General features: G+C 46.1%; 1 protein-coding gene across 4 annotated transcripts in view; it reads right to left on the reverse strand.

The window, feature by feature from the left end:
* Positions 1-21008, reverse strand: part of rhbdf1a (rhomboid 5 homolog 1a (Drosophila)) — a 101496-nt gene that overhangs the window by 65710 nt on the left and 14778 nt on the right. The window contains exon 1 of one of the 4 annotated variants that reach the window (XM_051933800.1): positions 5550-5568. The exons of the other annotated variants lie outside the window; for them this stretch is intronic. The gene's annotated coding sequence lies outside the window, so the exon portion shown is untranslated. Of the gene's footprint in view, positions 1-5549; positions 5569-21008 lie in introns of those variants that run through there. 4 annotated transcript variants of the gene reach the window in all.

Consider the following 21008-nt stretch of genomic DNA (forward strand, 5'->3'; position numbering starts at 1 on the left):
GCGCCCTATGCTGGCTGGGATTGGCTCCAGCGGACCCCCGTGACCCTGTGTTAGTGTGGGTAATGACTGACTGACTGTCAACAGCTACTAACGTTACAATGTTCTGCCTGTGTACACCAAGAATTTTACGGTGTACCAAAACCCAAAACTTTTAAAACGGCACGGTGCAGCATTATCGGGATTTTCGATAGCGGAAGTAAACGTCAGCTTTTCTCACAATCTCCCGCAACCACGCAAAACCCCTCCCCTACATCAATCCCTCCCCACACCCCCAAACACCCCCGGCCTATGACATGCGCTATTGCGGTTGTGAAAAGTGTGTTGTCTGCGGTGGGTTGGCACCTTGCCCAGGATTGGTTCCTGCCTTGTGCTCTGTGTTGGCTGGGATTGGCTCCAGCAGACCCCCGTGACCCTGTAGTTAGGAATATAGCGGGTTGGAAAAAGGATGGATGGATGGATGAAAAGTGTGTTGTAAACTTCACAAAATTAAACTAAATGCGTGAACGCGATCACAACTCCTATATTGCATCGATGCGCTACGACCTTCGCAAAGGATACCCAGGCTTTTTATTTCCACAATCAGGACCCCCCTACCTCAACCCCTCTAATTCCCACTCGATCTGGACTTCACGGGGGTGCCTCCTCCTTCCTTTTATTTCATTGATGCGTGTGATCCAGACTTCGTGGGGGACCCCGCCATTTTTGTTTTTGGTGTGATCGGGACTTCACGGCTATGAAGAGGGAAGCGGTGCGCACCTGGATGGCTTGAGTTAGACGGGGTTGAGGGTGGTGGATGGGTTTCTGGCATTATCTGTTATTCGCTTCAGAATTGTTTTAGTAATGGTGCGGAGAAGGCTGGTATCGAGGAAGAAGTTAGAATTTTACTACCCAGTGGGTATGCGCCTCTGTTCTTTGTGCGTGAGCCCCCGGTTTTCGCAGGTGCCACAAACCCAAGGGTCTTGTTTTAATAATTTATTTGTGTTTTTTGCAGTTTAAAAATGTAGCTTTGGGTTTCCACACATCTCAAACTGTTAAAATTGGGAACACTTTATAAGAGATGAACTTATTTACAGGCTCAAAGATTCGCTGCGGTTTGATTTTGAGTGCGATGCGTCTTTCCGATTAAAAACCGATGCACATTTTTTTTTAATGCGGCGTTTATTTGCGTAAATACGGTAACATTTCTAAACTCGCCTCCCCCACTTCACTGAGGTCCAGTCCATTGCAGGACCCTCTCATACGGGGGCAGAGAGGCGCAAATTAACCTAACCCGAGTCTCCTTTGGGTTATAGACGTGGGGCGCACAGACAACCTTGACGTGGAGAACAGCTGGGCGCTACCCACCGCGCCACCGTGCCGCCCACAATTGTAAGAATTTCTCATCTTTCCACTCCCTTTTGATAAAGCCGGTTTTCTGGTATACAATAGCGTGAGTACACCCTGTGGACGTGACCATAATGGCCCAATTAGGACCCTGTTATATCTCAGTCCTTATCTACGTGACTTTTCTTCCCAGGACTCCCGTTTTCTTTCCACATCGATAACGACGTGCAGCTCGCGTTCCCTGACGAGTCCGGATTGGCCTGCGCACGCGCGCTCGATGCTATATCTGGGACAGACTCCAGGAACCCGTGACCCTGCATCTGGGGAAGCGGGTTTAGAAAATGGATGACGTGCCTGAGTGGGCCCTGCGTTGGAATTGCTCCCAGTCCAGGTTATGGTCCTGCTTCTCAAAAAAACCCAACGGCATTGGGGCTGTTGGGAATTCCCCCAAAGAAAAACTGGAATCCATGACTCATCTGAGATGAGGTGGGTGGCTATCCTTGATGCGCTGCCACCGGGACCCTCTTCAAGGTTTTTAATACTAATGAAAATAGAAAGAGGGGGAGTTGAAAATCTTAATAGAAGTGTTAAATCCTTTGTGAAGGAGCGCCTTCCAAATGGACCTCATAAAGATTTCAGATACGGCATACTGCCATGTTAGGAAATGTTGGGAACGGTTTGTAAAAGATCCGAGAAGTGAGGAAATGCTTCATCATTAACTGTGGTTTTAATTGCAAAATAAACCTAACCTGACCTAACAGGCATTTTCCTAACAAGATTTCCGGGACAGGGATTTGGGGAAGCTGGAGTCTATCGGGGGAACATTCCTAAGTCCGATTATTCTATATGGGGTCATGCTGGCATCCGTTTATAGACTACTAGCTGTGCTACCATTTGAAGAGGGGTTAAATAAGTGATCCGTCTATTGGAATGTATTTCGGAATGTATGTAGTAACAAAATGCATTGAATTTGTTAATCCAACAGGTGGCGCATCTCAAACATTTGTAGTAATGAAATTCATGTATTTCTATGAATATTTGTGATGTGCCACCTGTTGGAACGAAAAATGCTATGCATATGTCTCTGTTATATGCAATGTGGTGTAAGATTCATAAAAGCAGTGTTAATGTTTGTGATTCACCATGTGTTGGAATGACAGAGACATAGCAACCAGATTAATAATCTTTTTATTAATCTTTTTTTAATCCCCAATGCAAAACTGTCTTTTTGTGTGACCTTTGGAGAGTCAGAGCACAGGGTCAGCAGTGTTAATGTTTGCGATATGCCATCTGTTGAAATGACAAATGCAATGCATTGCTCTCTGTTATATGCCATCTGGTATAAGATTCAAAAAAGCAATGTTAATGTTTGTGATGCGTCATCTGTTGGAATGACAGAGTCTGTAAAAGAGGCGCTATATTGAGCCCGACCCAGCACAGACTAACACGGAGGCACGTGTAAAAATAAATAAACTTATTTTCTTCACCTGTGGGGCACATCTTCCCCGTGAACCCCACAGGAACAACACAGTCCCAAAAGCACAATCCACCAACACAAAACACTCCCTTCTGGCACCACCACCACTCCTCCCATCAAGCTTCGTCCTCCTCCTCCCGACTCTGGCCTCTGAGTAGTGGTTGTTGGCCCCTTTTCTAGCCCACCCGGAAGCGCTCCAGGTGCTTGATCACCTGTTTCTGGTTGCACTTCCAGGTGGGGCTGAAGATTTGTCCAGCCAGGCTCCGGGCCCCATGCTGCGCCCCCTGGTGGCCACCCCAGATCCCAACAGGGCTGTGGAGAACTCCATCTCCCATGGAGCCCTGCGGGAAGTTGAGGCACCTCTCCAACCCAGGGGGCAGTCATCCAGCATCCAGGGGGAGGTATTGCACCATCCAGGGCTGCTCCCCCTGAATATACAGTTAAGGGGCGTCCCAGCCAGGCATGTGACCTGGCCGTCCGCCACAAGACATAGCAACCAGATGGGCACAAAGACACTCATCCATTTATTTATTTTTTGGTATCTGGTACACTGTTTTAATCCCTAATGCAAAACTGTCTTTTCGTGTGACCTTTGGAGGTCAGAGCACAGGGTCAGCAGTGTTAATGTTTGCGATGCGCCATCTGTTGAAATGACAAATGCAATGCATTGGTCTCTGTTATACAACATCTGGTATAAGATTCATAAAACCAGTGTTAATGTTTACGATGCGCCATCTGTTGAAATGACAAATGCAATGCATTGCTCTCTGTTATATGCCATCTGGTATAAGATTCAAAAATGCAGTGTTAATGTTTGTGATGCGCCATCTGTTGGAATGACAGAAACATAGCAACCAGAATGGGCATAAAGACACTCATACATTTATTTATTTTTTTGGTATCTGGTACACTTTATTAATCCCTGATGCTAAACTGTTTTTTTGCGTGACCTTTGGAGGTCAGAGCACAGGGTCAGCCATGGCATTTTAAAGTGGATTATTAAATTATGTCAGAGTTTTACTAAGCCGGAAGCAGAAACAAATAGGTGCCAGTACTCTTCATTTTTGCTGGCTTCTTGGGTTTTCCTCCCTTGGAGATTCAACCGCAATGACATATGTACATTAGATCAGAGAGGGAAGGGGTCCAGTGGCATCGGGAAGGGGGGGGGGGGGGCATCAATGGCTGAAGTCCCTGATCTATTGCACCCTGACTCCAACCATTTTGGCGGCCATATAAATGGTCGAGAATTTGCTCTTCCCAAATTAATCAGGAAGGTGAAGTGACCTGCTCAAGGACACACAGAGTCAGTAGTGGGATTTGAACCCACACCCTCAGGGCTTCAAGTCCAAAGTCTTAACAGCAATGCCACACTGCCTGCATAACATAAACAGGATGGTGGCTATGACTGAATAATTGGGCTGCTAATAATGAGCAGGGGCGGCACGGTGGCGCAGTGGGTAGTGCTGCTGCCTCGCAGTTGGGAGACCTGGGGACCTGGGTTCGCTTCCCGGGTCCTCCCTGTGTGGAGTTTGCATGTTCTCCCCGTGTCTGCGTGGGTTTCCTTCCAAAGACAGGCAGGTTAGGTGGATTGGCGATTCTAAATTGGCCCTAGTGTGTGCTTGGTATGTGGGTGTGTTTGTGTGTGTCCTACGGTGGGTTGGCACCCTGCCCAGGATTGGTTCCTGCCTTGTGCCCTGTGTTGGCTGGGATTGGCTCCAGCAGACCCCCGTGACCCTGTGTTCGGATTCAGCGGGTTGGAAAATGGATGGATGGATAATGAGCAGATAATTAGCTTACTTGTGTCAGAAGTGGGATTTGAACTCACAACGTCAGGGCTTGAAGCCCAAAGCTTTGCCACAACATCACACTGCATGCCAGTCAGTAACAGTTAGTTACAGTAACTCAGTTAGTTACGCAATACTTCGGATACACCCGACTAACTGATGCCAGTATAACTGACGCCCATTTCCTTACGAAATAACACAGCAAACTGTTTAATAAAACACAATGATATGGGATAAAAAAATAAATATGTCATGAAATATATGCCCTGTTGCTTATTTCTTTATGGGTTTACATAACTCTTTGTTGTGTATTTATTTTGCAACATAAAATACGGCTTGAAATTAAAACTGGACATTATTCAGTCATCAAAGTTTGGGGGGGTTGCTCCAGCGAGTAAATGATGATTTGCGCCGTTCCGCAATTGGAAAGACGCTATATAAGAAGTGATTACGGTGCTTTGCGGTATTGTTTAGTGCAAAAGGAATAAAAGGTCAGAAAGCGCAGCTGGCACGAGGGCAGACGAAAGCCGTTCGGTGCGCTGCAAGGCGCTATATAAGAGGAACTTCCCTTTCACGAGTTTAAGGAGCGCAGAGACGAGACGAGAGCTGCTGTTGGGTACAGCGAGAATCGAAAGGCCCAACTCTTGTGAAACCGGAGCGATAACTGAAATCTCCTCCCGAGTCACTGAAGTCCCAAACCCGCGGCCGCTCTTCTGGTAGAATGAGACGCGCGCAGCTGCAGACCGGAAACTGCGGGATACGACGAGCAGACCTGCAGGGCATGGCAGCAAAACGCGCGATTTCCGGATCTGTCTGTTACTAATTTATTAGTTCGAAATGGCAAGCAGCGCCTTACCGGGGTGCCAGGATCGTTCACAGCCTGCGACTTCGGTTTTTCTTTTTTCAACAGCAAGAAATCCGGTCATATGAGAATAAAAAAACCTATAATTTAATAAACGACTTACGAAAGACTCAGAGGATGCCAAGTCATAATCAGACATGGAGAAACAATGCGGCAACAAGTGAAAGGATGTGAACAACCATAAAAAAACACACACAGATGAATCTAATAAATAAATAACACGCAGTCTCTGGAGAGCTCAGTCCGCGCACGCGCACTTTACTCACCTGGAGTTCTTCAGTCTCAATGAAACCGAAACGTCCCACCAGGTTTCGGCTGACATGAAAACTCCGCTCGTGTCAGAGTGACGATCAGCTCGTCTTTTTCTTCTTCTTCTTTTTTTTTTAAATTTACGAGACGCGCCCCAAACGAAAACTATCTTCTGCATTATCACTTTATTATCCTACAGCCTGTAATTTGGACGCACTAGTATTTTTGAAGCGATTCTTGCACAGCGCTGCCAAATTCAAGTTAATAAGAATGTGGAAGGTGAGTGCTAAGCGATTGCAGGTAATAAAGAAAAGTTTAACGACTTCAAGTGCCACTTTTGGATATTAATGCGCTTATTTTCTATGCTACTCAGTCTTCAGCAGGACGTCTAAGTACAACTTGCAGACACACTAAACACCAAGCAGGGATTTGAATCCAAATCTCTGGAGCTGCTTGCCACAGCCGTACTAACGCCTCCGCAACCCCGCTGCTTTTTGTGCGTTGGGGTTGAGTGGCGATTTAAGGTGGAAAAAAAAATGAGATCAATAGAAACCGTACGAAAAAACAAAACTCATAATCACAAGCCTCACTGACTCCTGATTTTCAAAACTTTCTTCCAGCGCTTATCGATGCACTTGAATGAACTCTAGAATGGGGTATGTTGGAACGCAGCGAAAAAAATGAGTCCCATTCACCTGGAACGGTGAGGGAGAAAAAGAAGACGAGCAAGGCGCTTTAAAAACAGACAGAATGAGGGAACTGAAGCTGCAAAGCACGATCTGCACAGCCTCGGGCACCCTTACATATGGCGCTGTAAAGAAGAACAGCCGGTCTGAATTCTATATAGTGCCTTTGCCACAGCAAACTGGCGCAATACAACTGGTTCAAATTATGGCAGGCAGGTGAACCTGAAGTGCGGCCACAGAGCAATGGCGCTGCTTATGTAAGGTCCATAGGCTGCATGATTGACCAACAGTGAGACTGATATGAAAGGTGCTATATGACTGACAGATAGATAGCTAGATAGATGTGAATTAGATATTAGATTAGATACATTTTAAAAATCCGAAGGGGAAATTCGGATGCATGCAGGAGCAGAAACAAAAAAACAAGGATGCAGACTCACAAGACAGATAATAACAAACTTAACAAGTACATCGGGTGCAAGCATTAAATTGACTGATAGACTGATATTATATAGTGCCTTTCACGTCTCTCTAAGAAAATGCTATACAATGGATAGATAGATAGATAGATATGAAAGGCGCTATATAATAGATAGATAGATAGATAGATAGATAGATAGATAGATAGATAGATAGATAGATAGATAGATAGATAAGGTAGGTGGATATGAAAGGCACTATGTAATAGACAGATAGATAGATAGACATGAAAGACCATATAGATAGTGCCTTTGTGAATTTCCCATTAATAAAGTATCTATCTATCTATCTATCTATCTATCTATCTATCTATCTATCTATCTATCTATCTATCATATAGTGCTTTTCACATATCTATCTATCTATCTGTCTGTCTGTCTGTCTGTCTGTCTGTCTGTCTGTCTGTCTGTCTGTCTGACAGCACATGTGCCATCCAGAATGTCCCTAAAGCAGAAAGTCCTACCAAACCCAGTAGTCCTCCATGCTGACTAAGACGTCGTCACTTGCAGCTCATTTCCCCACCTAACACAGGAGGACCTCACCAAATGTCCACGTCAGCTGAGGTGCACCATCCCAGATGCGGCCTTTTGTCACTCAGGCACATGTAGCGTCCCACATACAGTTTATTTAGTGACACTCTGAGAGGCGGTGAACAATGTGTCCTGCACTGTGCATCACTGAGGCAGTGGGTTGGGAGGACGATGACGAGTCACCTCTCCTCGGTCGATGAAGTCCTTACAAATAAGAAAGCAGCTGAGCTGATGCCCAGGCTGGAGTTGCCCACCTAACTTTATCAGAAATCGATGGCGGCCATCTAGCAGTGTGCCCCGTCACTCGTGACTCATCTGGAGCCATGTTCTTCATAAGAATTGGCGGGGCATTAGACGGTGCCCACTCCTGGTGTACGCATCTTGGAGACTGCAGGTCGTAATTACTGCCAAGGTGGGTTGTACCATTTGCTGCTCTAAAGGGGGCAAACTCAGAACTCGGAATGTGGGGGTGCGGACAGGGTGAGCACATTCTCCAGGTGCCATCATGTCATTGCTTTTTCTCGACAGAGCCCGGGTACTTAGTGGTCATCAGTCAGGTTATCTCATCTGTGCCCAAGCAAACACAGCAAGCAAAGCAGCAGACTGGAATTGGCATGCCATGCTGAAAATAAAGTGGGTATGCGATGCCAGGAACCTGTTCAGACTTGAATTGGGGGGGAATCGGGAATGCCATTTGCAAACTTCAAGGAGAAACTGAGACCCCTGGTCAGGAAGACAAGAGATAAAGTGGCGGGGGGCAGCTTTAGACTGCTAAGGGGTCTGAGGCTGAGTGGGGCAGGAAGGGCAAACAAGCCACATGTGTGGGGGCACCAATGCAAGTTACAAACAACGTGCACAAATAGACCTGGCGAGCTCTGAACACACCCCAGATGACAACAACAGGGTCCGGTCTGCTTTATATGTCTTGACCTGTACCCCCCCCTTCCCCCGCCCCCCCTTAAGAGTCCTTTTCTGCATTTGGCCTTTTTGCATCTGTTGGTCTTTTTGTTTGTCTTCATCAATGTGGAACTTGTGCCGGGCTGGGCCTGATTTTGCTTAATTCTGGATCGGAGGTGACGGTCTGCTTGAGCCCCAAGCTGTTGCTTTTGGGGGGGCTCACAGTGTTCCTCTCAACTTAAATCATAACACTGTCCAGTTGTGGTGCACCGAGGGTCTGCAAATGTCCTCACCGCACTTTGGATTAGGTGTGTCCCATCATGAGATATAAAGGTATTTAAGGTGGTCAATTACAAGTTGGGCTTCCTTCCCTTTGACTCTCCTCTGAAGAGTGACAGCATGGGACCCTCAAAGCAACTCTCCAAAGATCTGAAAACAAAGATTGTTGAGTCTCCTGGTTTAGGGGAAGGCTACAAAAAGCCATCTCAGAGGTTTAAACTGTCAGTTTCAACTGTAAGGAATGGAATCAGGAAATGGAAGGCCACAGGCACAGTTGCTGTTAAACCCAGCAGGTCTGGCAGGCCAAGAATAAAACAGGAGCAGCATATGAGCAGGATTGTGAGAATGGTGACAGGCAACCCACAGATCACCTCCAAAGACCTGCAAGAACATCTCACTGCAGATGGTGTATCTGTACATCGTTCTACAATTCAGCACATCTGTATGGCAGGGTGATGAGAAAGAAGCCCTTTCTGCACTCACGCCACAAACAGAGTCGCTTGTTGTATGCCAATGCTCATTTAGACAAGCCAGATTCATGTGCTTTGGACTGATGAGACAAAAATGGAGTTATCTGGTCAGAACAAAAAGCACTTTGCATGGTGGAAGAAAAACAGCGCATTCCAAGAAAAATACCTGCTACCTACTGTCACATTTGGTGGAGGTTCCATCATGCTGTGGGACTGTGTGGCCAGTTCAGAGACTGGGGCCCTTGTTAAAGTCGAGGGTCGGATGAATTCAACCCAACATCAACAAATTCTTCAGGATAATGTTCACGCATCAGTCACAAAGTTGAAGTTACACAGGGATTGGATATTCCAACAAGACAATGACCCAAAACACAGTTGGAAATCTACAAAGGCATTCATGCAGAGGGAGAAGTAGAATGTTCTGGAATGGCCGTCACAGTCCCCTGACTTGAAGATCATCGAAAAATCTATGGGGTGATTTGAAGCAGGCTGTCCATCAAATTGAACTGAACTGGAGAGATTTTGTATGAAGAATGGTCAACAAGACCTCCATCCAGAATCAGACACTCATCAGAGGCTATAGGAGGACAGGGTCGAGAGGCCAAAGGAGGCTCAACTAAGTATTGATGTCATAGCTCTGTTGGGGGGCCCACATTTATGCACCTGTCTAATTTTGTTATGATGCATATTGCATATTTTCTGTTAATCCAATAAACTTAATGTCACTTCTGAAATCCGACTGTTTCCATAAGGCAGGTCAGATATTAAAAGGAAGTTCAGCCAATGAGAAACAAAAATCCAAAGAATTCAGAGGGGGTCCCAAACTTTTTCATAGGACTGTATATACGTCCTGCGGTGGGTTGGCACCCTGCCCAGGATTAATTCCTGCCTTGTGCCCTGTGTTGGCTGGGATTGGCTCCAGCAGACCCCCGTGACCTTGTGTTTGGATTCAGCGGGTTGGAAAATGGATGGATGGATGGATGTATATACGTATGCGTCTCATTAGAGGGGGGATATCCGAGCCCACCCAGTTAGCATGGTGTGTTCTCTGGAGCCCTGAGTGGATCTGAAAGGTGGACACACACACACACACACACTGGTGGTGACAAAAAGAACAAGACTGCCACAGAGAGCCTGGAGGGCGGCCAGCTGTGGAGCCACTGAACTAAACGGAAGAAGAGACGTCAATAACCGTCACACCCAGAAAGCAACCAGCACAAGGGTGCTGGGGAAGCAGGAGTGAAGCAATCGATGTTGTTCAAAGAAGTGGAAAATGAGAGTTCATCTTCAGCACAACGTGACTCACAGGAAGCGCGCGACTCACGGCCATGTGAATCCGGACAAGCAGCTGCGGCCCAAAGCTTCTTTCTGCTCATTTTTATTTTTATTGTATGATTTCAGGCCCATCCGTCAGCGATTCTAAATTGGCCCTAATGTGGGCTTGGTGCGTGGGTGTGTTTGTGTGTGTCCTGAGGTGGGTTGGCACCCTGCCCGGGATTGGTTCCTGCCTTGTGCCCTGTGTTGGCTGGGATTGGCTCCAGCAGACCCCCGTGACCCTGTGTTCGGATTCAGCGGGTTGGAAAATGGATGGATGGATGGATGGATGGATGGGAGGAATAAAAAAGTTGGGAATCATCTAAAATCTAGAAACGTAATTTTTGGTGTTTTCTAATAATTTCCCTATATTTGTATATGAGAAAGTTAAAAAGAAGAGGCGGGCAGATATCAAGGTGGACGTGCAAAGGCGACTAGCTGTCTGAGTGTCAGCACCACTGGAGGAGGTGGTGGAATTCCAAGGCTCTCACCGTCTGAGCAGCGAGCGGCAGCACTTATGGTGGGGGTGGGGAGGGTGGGTTTTGGGTGTAGTGTAGTCACCAATGTCACATACTGGTATGCTGACCCCTGTTCAAGTTCCCCAGGGCCTGAAATCCATCCATCCATCCATTCATTTTCCAACCCGCTGAATCCGAACACAGGGTCACGGGGGTCTGCTGGAGCCAATCTCAGCCAACACAGGGCACAAGGCAGGAACCAATCCCGGGCAGGGTGCCAACCCACCGCAGGACACACACAAATACACCCACACACCTAGCACACACTAGGGCTAATTTAGAATCGCCAATGTACGTAACCTGCATGTCTTTGGACTGTGGGAGGAAACCGGAGCGCCCGGAGGAAACCCACGCAGACACGGGGAGAACATGCAAACTCCACGCAGGGAGGACCCGGGAAGCAAACCCAGGTCTCCTAACTGTGAGGCAGCAGCGCTACCTGTTTGGATTCAGAGGGTTGGAAAATGAATGGATGGATGGATGGATTTCAGGCCCTGGGGAACTTGAACACAGGTCAGCATACCAGTATGTGACATCAGTGACTGCACTACACCCAAATGTCCTGTAGCTACCGAAACGTCCAAGAAGTCGAACTCGGGCCTTACAAGACACGAGCTGTGACTTCATCTCCTCTCTCAGCATCACCCCACATCACTCCCACCCGTTGGGAACCTTCACCGTCACCTTGACAGGCCTCTGCAGCTTGAGCGGGTCAATCCATTAGGTGACATAGGGTGACGTCATCTGAGGGGCACCATTTATGAAAATCAAAGAGTTAAAAAAAAAACCCCAACTCTGGGTGTCCCAGCAGACGCTAATGGGAAGGAGTTGGAATGAGAACTGGACAAGGGGTCCGTAGCATCAGGGCGATTCCGGCAGCTTTGGGATAGAAAAGAAAGATGAGTTGGGCTGATGGGAGTTAAAAGGGAACCCGAGGTCTGCATGGCTTTAGTTTCGGATGTTACAGACTTTATTTACTGCTGGTTTTAACCTCCACTTCAGGCACTTGAATTTATTTGTTTAAAAGAAGATGGGTGGCACGTTGTTGTTGTGGAGCACTAAAGAATAAAAGTGCTGAGCGCTTTGCTGCACCGCACCCCCGGGCAAAGCAGTGCACTGGGACCCCTACCTACACAACCACTCAGCAAGTCACAACATACATAGATTAGCATGGGGCCCTTATGTTTGTGGGGCCCCAGGGGCAACTGCCCAGTGTGCCCATGCGTTAAGGCGGCCCTGGTTATGTGTCCTTACTGCTTGGCTCATCTCACACATGATTATTGACAGTCCCGGGTTCAAGCCCAGACCATCTCAGACTGCAGGGCCGGATTTTCCTATAGGCTAACTAGGCTTCAGCCTAGGGCCTCAAGATCAATAGGGGCCTACATTCAAATTGTTAGCAAAATTGTATTATCTCTCATGTAATTTACAAACTTAAAAATGGAAGGTGAAAGGGCCTCATAAGTGGAATAGCCTAGGGCCTCTTTTCATATAAATCCGGCCCTGTCAGACTGTGCTGTAAAAGTCACCAGGCAGTCACTAAATGTGACAAACCCAGCGAGTTTCTGTTGTGTAAACTGACATAATCCGCCAAAGAGATCAGCAAATGCAGTCAGCGAGTCTGACAAATCCTACTGTGACGTAATGTGACGTCAGCTTCAGTCAAGTGTATAAATTTAAAAAATATACCCTGCTTGGCCAAAAATGCCACTTTTGTGTGGTCAAATGGAGCTTGGAGTGAAGTGACACACACTGAGTACGCTTAGTTAGCTCTTTATTTTCACGAAAATAACAAATCAGAATCGACCTCGTGTTTCTACAAATTCGCCCGACCGGGAATTCGCACTGAACGTTCTGAAGTGGGAAGGTAAAACGTCCCAAACTGAATGTTCTAAAAGTACGTGAACACAGCATGAACCTTCAACCATCAAACGCCACGTTTACAGGAGACTTTTCACAGGCAGACTTCCTCACGATGAATTCGGAAGGTTCTGAATTAAAGCGGCCGCTTCACGCGGCACTTCTTGCACTGGTACGTGACGCGCACAATCACCGCTTTGAGCATGCGCAGGAGCCGCGGGCGCGCCAAAGCTAGGAGCGCACGTCAATCTGTGGACGGTTAACCAATCAAAATCCGCACACGTCAATTTGTGGACGGTTAACCAATCAAAATCCGGCACTCGCTAGAGCCCGCCCTCAACACGTTGACGGGTGAAAGTAACATTTTTCCATTTCTGTTTCGGTGTTCACTTAAATAAAAAAATGATGAAATAATTAAAACACAATAAGCAACAAAAATATATATGTAATGGCACATGTAATTACTTATGCTTTTATTATTTATTTATTTTCACCTTTCACAGTATTTTGATTTATTTGCATATTTATTGAGTTACTAAGAATTACCTGCGAAAGCTTAGAAATGACTTTTTTTTTTGGTCCGACGAGAAACCCCCAAAAATAAAACACTGTTGGGTTCGTCTTGCAAGCCGTCAAGCTTTTTGGCACCCCCACATATTTCACACACCCGTATGATAAATTGTAAACCAAAAATGATTTAAAGGATGCGAAGTTGCGCAGAGCACATCAAGCGACCCCCTAACATGATATATGGGGTCAAAGTTGCTCCTTTTCACAAAATGTTGAAAAAAAAAACGAAACCCGTTAATCTCGGCATGTGGCGTGTCGTTTTATGCTACTCACGATCACGAATATGATCATATTTTTGATATTTGCTTCTTTATCGGTGGTCCCGGCCCCTCCGAGAGCCCCTCTCAGAAGGTTACAAATGGCAGATTTCAAACATATGCATGTGGGGTGTCGTATCAGACTATTTCAAGGTCAGCGATATGACTATGATGTCATTTTGGATTTGTGATCCTTCCTTGAGACTTGGCTTGGGGTATGGAGCTCCATCAGAAAGTGAGAAACGACAAAGCATCAATAAAAATCGAGAGTATTTAGACTTTAAACATTTAAAATGAATAGGTTGACCAGTCGTCCTTTTTTTTTTTTTTTTAGCATTCCCGTTTTTATGCAATTCGTGCTGGTAGGTAACGAAATGTCCCGAGTGTCCCGTTTTCAGCCGGCGGCAGTTACTTAATGGGATTCTCGACCACCCCCTGCTAGCTAACATGTAATTGAAATCTCTTGGACGTTTCTATAAAAACTGTCTGTCTGCTCGAGGCGTGGACTGTTGGATTCGCTGATGGTGGCGTGGCGTCTTCTGGCCGTTTATGAACGTAAGAACGTTTTAAATTATGGCCACAGAGAAACTTATTAAGATACCATCCATCCATTATTCAACCCGCTATATCCTAACTACAGGGTCACGGGGGTCTGCTGGAGCCAATCCCAGCCAACACAGGGTGCAAGGCAGGAAACAAACCCCGGGCAGGGCGCCGGCCCACCGCATTATTAAGAAACCTCCGCCTTCAAAAGAACGTTCTCTCTGCATGAACTTGTCCTCTCTTTATTTTTGTGTGTACTGCTTATGCCTGAATTTTAGTAAAACTTTTAAAAAACGACGGTAATTATTCGAACACGTGTCCCTGAAGTAAGCCGAAGCTGCCCGCATTTGGAAACTTTCGACAATCGCAGCTAAGACGACACCAGCTAATAAATGGCGATTACTGAAAAGCGAAAACCCCGACGACACCACAACATGCAGCGCCCCGCTGCAGTGCCCCCCACAGGCCAGCGGTGCCAAAGCCGGACAAATGAGCTCGGACTTCCCGGTTTGGCAGACGCTGGCCGGCCGCCCGCCCGCACCTGCTGCCATCCGTTGGCCGCGGCGCGCCCCCTGATCCCACTTTAGGACCACTATGCATGATGTCACTGTTGATGTAACCCGATCGTCGCCGTCCATCGCTGGGCTCGAGTCACATGCACGAGGGGATTTTATTAGCGGATTACATCACATGCCTGAGTGCTTCGGTTTCGGTGACACCACAAGTAGCTTCGGGTTAGGCGGGGGGCTCTGGCACTGACCTGTCAGATTTATGTTTTCACATGCCAGCCAAGTCGTATCGCGCTTCAGTCACCCAGTCACACTGCCGGCCAGGAAGCCCCCGATCTCCAGCCCAAGATGGCTCATGGACCCACCCAACCCCTGCCCACAGGACCTCAGCACTCCTCTGGTAAACTGCTGGTACTGATGACAACACCTGGCAGGGGCACCGGCCGACAGGATACCACAACTAAACAAATAATGGCTCAATCCCAGTAATTCGGATTTTGCAATTAAACTCATTTTGGGATTAACGGGATGTGCGGCTGCACAATCCAAGGCGGCTCCGTCTAAGAAGGGGCTTTGCCAGTCGTGATTATCCCGGAAGGGGCAGAGGAGACCTGGGAAGGAAAGTCTGTGGACTCCTCTTTCACAGATTACATTGCAGTAATCCACTTGAGCTGATCTGGGCACCAGAAATCCAGTGCCAGGTAAAAGGACATGTTCGCACATCTACTAACCATCTTAATCCTTTCTCAGAGACAATCTTGGCAGCACCTGGCATAAAGCAAGAAGCAACCCCGGATGAGATGCCAGTCAGTTGCAGGGCAAACTCACACATACATCCACATTCAACCCTGGAGGGAATGCCAGTCAACCAAAGGGCACACTCAATCATACAACCACATTCATCCTTAGATGTTTTGCCAGTCAGTTGCAGGGCACACTCAAATGCACAACCACATTCAGTCCTTGAGGGAATGCCACTTGACAATAGGGCACACAGGCACACGTCATTCAATCCTGGATGGCATGCCAGTCGATTAATGGGCACACCAATGCATACACTCACATTCAACCATGGGTGGGATGCCAGTTGTCTACAGGGAAATCTCAATCATACGAGCACACTCAACACTGGATCAAATGCCAGTCAATTAGAGGGCACACTCAGACAGACATATACCCACATTTAACACTGGATGGGATGCCAGTCAGTTATAGGGCACACCTATGCATACACCCACATTCAACTGTGGATGGAATGCTAGTCCGTACAGGGCACACTCATAAACACAGACACAACTGACCCTGGATGGAATGCCAGTCAGTCACAGGGCACACTGAAATACACAACCACCTTCGATTCTTGATGAGATGCCAGTCGACTACAGTGAACACACAGATACCCACATTAAACCCTGGATGAGATGCCAGTTGATTACAGGGCACACTCACACAATCTCTCACATTCAGCCCTGTGTGGGATGCCAGTCAATTGATGGGTACAGTCATACACAACCACATTCAATCCTTGATGGAATGCCAGCCGACTACAGGGCACACTCACATCTGCTAACATGGGGCTGCTTTAGATTAACCAATGCACCCTAACACACGTCTTTGAGATTTGGGCACTGATGGGGTACATGAAGGTCAACTCACCTTGGCACAGGGAGAACATGCAAAAACTAAAGTGGCCCTCAGCAGAAAAGACAAATAATGTGGAAAAACTTCATGCCTGGCATACCACGTGGGCATCAAAAGAACAACAAAATGAATTCCAATGCTCAGTCACATCTGAGGCAGAGACAGACACAGAATGCCTGGACCCCCGCCAAAGCCCCCTCGCCTGAGGCCATGTCTGGTCGGCCCGCCTCGCTGACTTCACGCAGCCCCACCACGCTTAGTTGGCACTTAGAAGCGTAACATGGAGTTACAGGCTGACAGACGAGCACCAGACGGAGGAGCTGGACGTAAGTGGGGGGCAGCAATCAAAGTTGAGATTTCCAAAGTGAAAGACCCCAATAAGACACGGCGCAGCCAGTCAGTCGTCAGCTGTGTGTGAATCTAATCTGAAACGAAAGCATCGATAAACTCGGCCATCCGGTGTAAACAGAACAGCCCCACCCATAATGTCGGCCCTTCACTTTACACTTGCGAAACCCACCCGGCAGCCCCAATGTCCCAAAGGAAGACCACCGACAATCTCTGCCAGCCAAATCAAAACTGATTGACAGTCTCAGCCTTCCAGCGTATGCACACAAAAACACAGATAATCTCAGGCTACCTGCTCAAACGCATGAAACTCGCCAATCACCTAAGACCACCGATGTCCTCGTACAAACCGAATCAGCAGTCACAGCTCTCCAGTTTATGGCGGCCAAACTCAATGATAAATGTCATGGACTCCGATACAGACGTGAGCCACACTGGAGCACCACAAGGACCAGGCCTGTCTCCTTCACTCCGTACACCTCGGACTAGAAATACAACAGCAGGTCAGCTTAGAAATTCTCAGATGGGTCAGAAGTTATGGGAGGGGGGGGGGGGGTACTGATAAGGGGGATGAGATGGAGGAGAAGGAGGCAGTGGGAGAACTTATGAGAGCATTCTGCACCTCAACATCAGCAAAACCACTGAGTTTCACCGCATCAAAGAGTCTCTAAATCCGGTCACCATTCAAGAAGTGGATGTGGAGGGGGTCCACTCCTACAAGTACTTGGGGGGTCTGCATCAGTGACACATTGGACTGGTCTCATAACACAAAGGAACTGGAGGAGAAAGGACAGAGCAGACATAGTGTTCTTAGGAGCATTGCTTTAACGTGGGGACCGACATCCTTCACATGTTCTACAACTCTGTGATGGTGTGGTGGGCTGGCAACATCACAGCAAGAGAGGACCACCGAATCAACAATCTGATTAAAAGGGCAGGATCAGTTATGGGGCACACTCTGGACCTGCTGTCGGTGGCAGTGAAAGGGAGAATGACGACAAAACTGAGGGCCATTATGAACAACGCTGCCCATCCACTCTGGGACATTCAGCCAACAAATCATTCAGCAGCAGTGTGCCAAGATACGCAGCGGGGGCTCCTCTGTACCAACAGCAAACACCTGTACAGTGCCTTCTGGGACTGGCACTGCCACGTCACACGTTTTCTTTCTTTTTAATCGTTCTGGAGTGTGTTCAGATTATAGTGTGTGTGTCTGTGTGTGTGTATGTTTAATTATTTATATTATAAATGAGCTTCTGTAAAAAGTCACATTACCACCTGGGGTCTACCTAGGTAGCTACTGTCTATCTATGATATAGCACCTTTCATATCTATCTATCTATCTATCTATCTATCTATCTATCTATCTATCTATCTATCTATCTATCTATCTATCTATCTATCTATCTATCTATCTATCTATCTATCATATACAGCCTTTCATGTCTATCTATCTATCTATCTATCTATCTATCTATCTATCTATCTATCTATCTATCTATCTATCTATCTATCTATCTATCTATCATATAGTGCCTTTCATATCTATCTATCTATCTATCTATCTATCTATCTATCTATCTATCTATCTATCTATCTATCTATCTATCTATCTATCTATCTATCTCGGCCAATCCCGTCAATATTCACAATGGCCCAGTTCCCTCCGATAAAACACTTTGGGAATCCCAGTTTCTACAAATTAAGCTCCTTGATAACTTCAGCCTTCCAGTTCTCACACAGAACATCCACTGGGAATCACAGACCACCCTCCATTCAGAAAGCGTCATCCTCACGGATCATCTCCGCTTTACGGCCCATCAATAATCTTGATATTCCAGTTTCTACACAGCGAGCTCATTGATAATCCCTTTTGAAAGAGAACAACCTTGCCAATATTCTCAGCCTCCCAGTTCATTTTCACAAAACACGTCTGTAATCTCTTTGTCTTCTTTATGCACATCTTCTGATCCGCTCAGATCTTATCAAACACGTCCGCGTCCACAAGCCCACGTTTCACTTTACACCCTCCAAAGTCATCGATAAACTCACCGTCTCGGTTAACAGAGACCAATTTCATTGATCATCCCCAACTCACCCCGAATACGCAGATAAAACTGATTAACAGTAGAAGGCGACGCAGACCATCGCAACTCAAATACCATTTTTTTCACTCCAATCTGATCCAATCTTTTTAGAGAAGTGTACTCAGCCTAAAAAAACCACAAGGAATCAGAACTTTCAAATTGGATTTTTATATTTGCTACTACAAGAAGAAGAAAATCTGAACACGTAACCCCAGTCCTCATGTCCTTACACTGGCTACCAGTTAAGTTTAGGGCAGATTTCAAAATCCTCCTTTTAACATATAAAACCACAAATGGCCAAGGCGGGTTTAGTTATCTGACCTTATCATTACGTATACAGTGATCCCTCGCTATATCGCGCTTCGCCTTTCGCGGCTTCACTCCATCGCGGATTTTATATGTAAGCATATTTAAATATATATCGCGGATTTTTCGCTGCTTCGCGGGTTTCTGCGGACAATGGGTCTTTTAATTTCTGGTACATGCTTCCTCAGTTGGTTTGCCCAGTTGATTTCATACAAGGGACGCTATTGGCAGATGGCTGAGAAGCTATCCAACTTACTTTCTCTCTCTCTCTCTCTCTTGCGCTGACGTAGGGGGGTGTGAGCAGGGGGGCTGTGTGCAGCTGCTTCCTGAAGGACATGCTGCACGGTGCTTCGCATACTTAAAAGCTCAAAGGGCACGTATTGATTTTTGACTTTGTTTTTCTGTGGCTCTCTCTCTCTCTTCCTGCTCCTGACAGAGGGGTTGTGAGCTGCCGCCTTCAACAGCTTTGTACCGGCGGTGCTTCGCATACTTAAAAGCCAAAAAGCCCTATTGATTTTTTTTTTGACTGCTTGCTTTGTTCTCTTTCTCCTGACGCGCACTCCTTTGAAAAGGAAGATATGTTTGCATTCTTTTAATTGTGAGACAGAACTGTCATCTCTGTCTTGTCATGGAGCACAGTTTAAACTTTTGAAAAAGAGGCAAATGTTTGTTTGCAGTGTTTGAATAACGTTCCTGTCTCTCTACAACCTCCTGTGTTTCTGCGCAAATCTGTGACCCAAGCATGACAATATAAAAATAACCATATAAACATATGGTTTCTACTTCGCGGATTTTCCTATTTCGCAGTTGGCTCTGGAACGCAACCCCCGCGATGGAGGAGGGATTACTGTAAACCTGAGTGTACATTAAGATTTCAAGATGCTGGCCTGCTTAAGATTGCAAGGATTAATAAAACAACAGTGGGGGGGCCGAGCTTTCAGTTACAGGGTCCCGAAGGTGTGGAGTGACCTGGAGGTTCTCAGTCATTGCCGAGTCGAGCCATGCATGCCAGCTGTATGGGATGGTAATGGAAATAATGAGGGTGTTAGAAATAAACTTGATGCATTAGGATTAAAAGTCAAGACGGAGGTAAAGAATTTAGGGGTAACTATTGACTCGGACCTGAATTTTAAATCCCATATTAATCAGATTACTAGGACAGCATTTTTTCACTTATGAAATATAACAAAAGTTATAACATTGCAAGATGCTGTGAAATGAGTTGACGATTTTGTTTTCAGTCAGTTAGATTACTGTAACACACTCCTCTCAGGACCACCCAAAAAAGACATCAATCGATTACAACGAGTGCAGAATGTAGCGTCCAGAATCTTAACTGGGAAAAGAAAATCCAAGCACATCACCCCAGTCTTAGCGTCACTACACTGGTTACCTGTGCCATTTAGAATTGACTTTAAAATCCTGCTTATGGTTTACAAAGCCTTCAATCATCTGCTCCATCTTATATCTCAGAATGTCTGTCACCTAATCATTTTTTAATCATTTATTTTTGCAAAGTAACCAATAAATGCATGTGAGGTAAAATCCGTCTTTGAAATTCTCTGAGTTAAACTTACAATATTTACATACTTCTGACATATCACCTGTGTCCATATATTCCATCTCTATTCGCCTTTTTGTTATTTCTCCGAGTAATAATTTCTCTTTTTTTGCGCTAATGTGATGTTTACTTTCGTTTCTCTCGCTCTGCCTGTGTTTCGTGCCTATATATTTTTTTTGAGTCTTTTGAATTCCAGTTTTCATGATCTCTAACCTGCTCTGCATGTGTTTGGCAAGCTTTTATTTTTTAACCTCTTTATGACGTTTTACTTTGTCTTCTACTCTTTGTCTTTTATTTCTGACCTCACTTTGTCCTTCTTTTTTTTCAATGACACCTGGTCCGTGGTGATTATTTTCCCTTTTTCGAGTAATAATTTCCGTTTGTTTGCGCTCCTGCGATCTTTACTTTCTTTTTTTTATACTTTCTAATTTTCCTACTTTCATATTCTTTAACTTTC

This window comes from Erpetoichthys calabaricus, chromosome 11, assembly GCF_900747795.2.
Source record: "Erpetoichthys calabaricus chromosome 11, fErpCal1.3, whole genome shotgun sequence".
NCBI classification, from domain to species: Eukaryota; Metazoa; Chordata; class Cladistia; order Polypteriformes; family Polypteridae; genus Erpetoichthys; species Erpetoichthys calabaricus.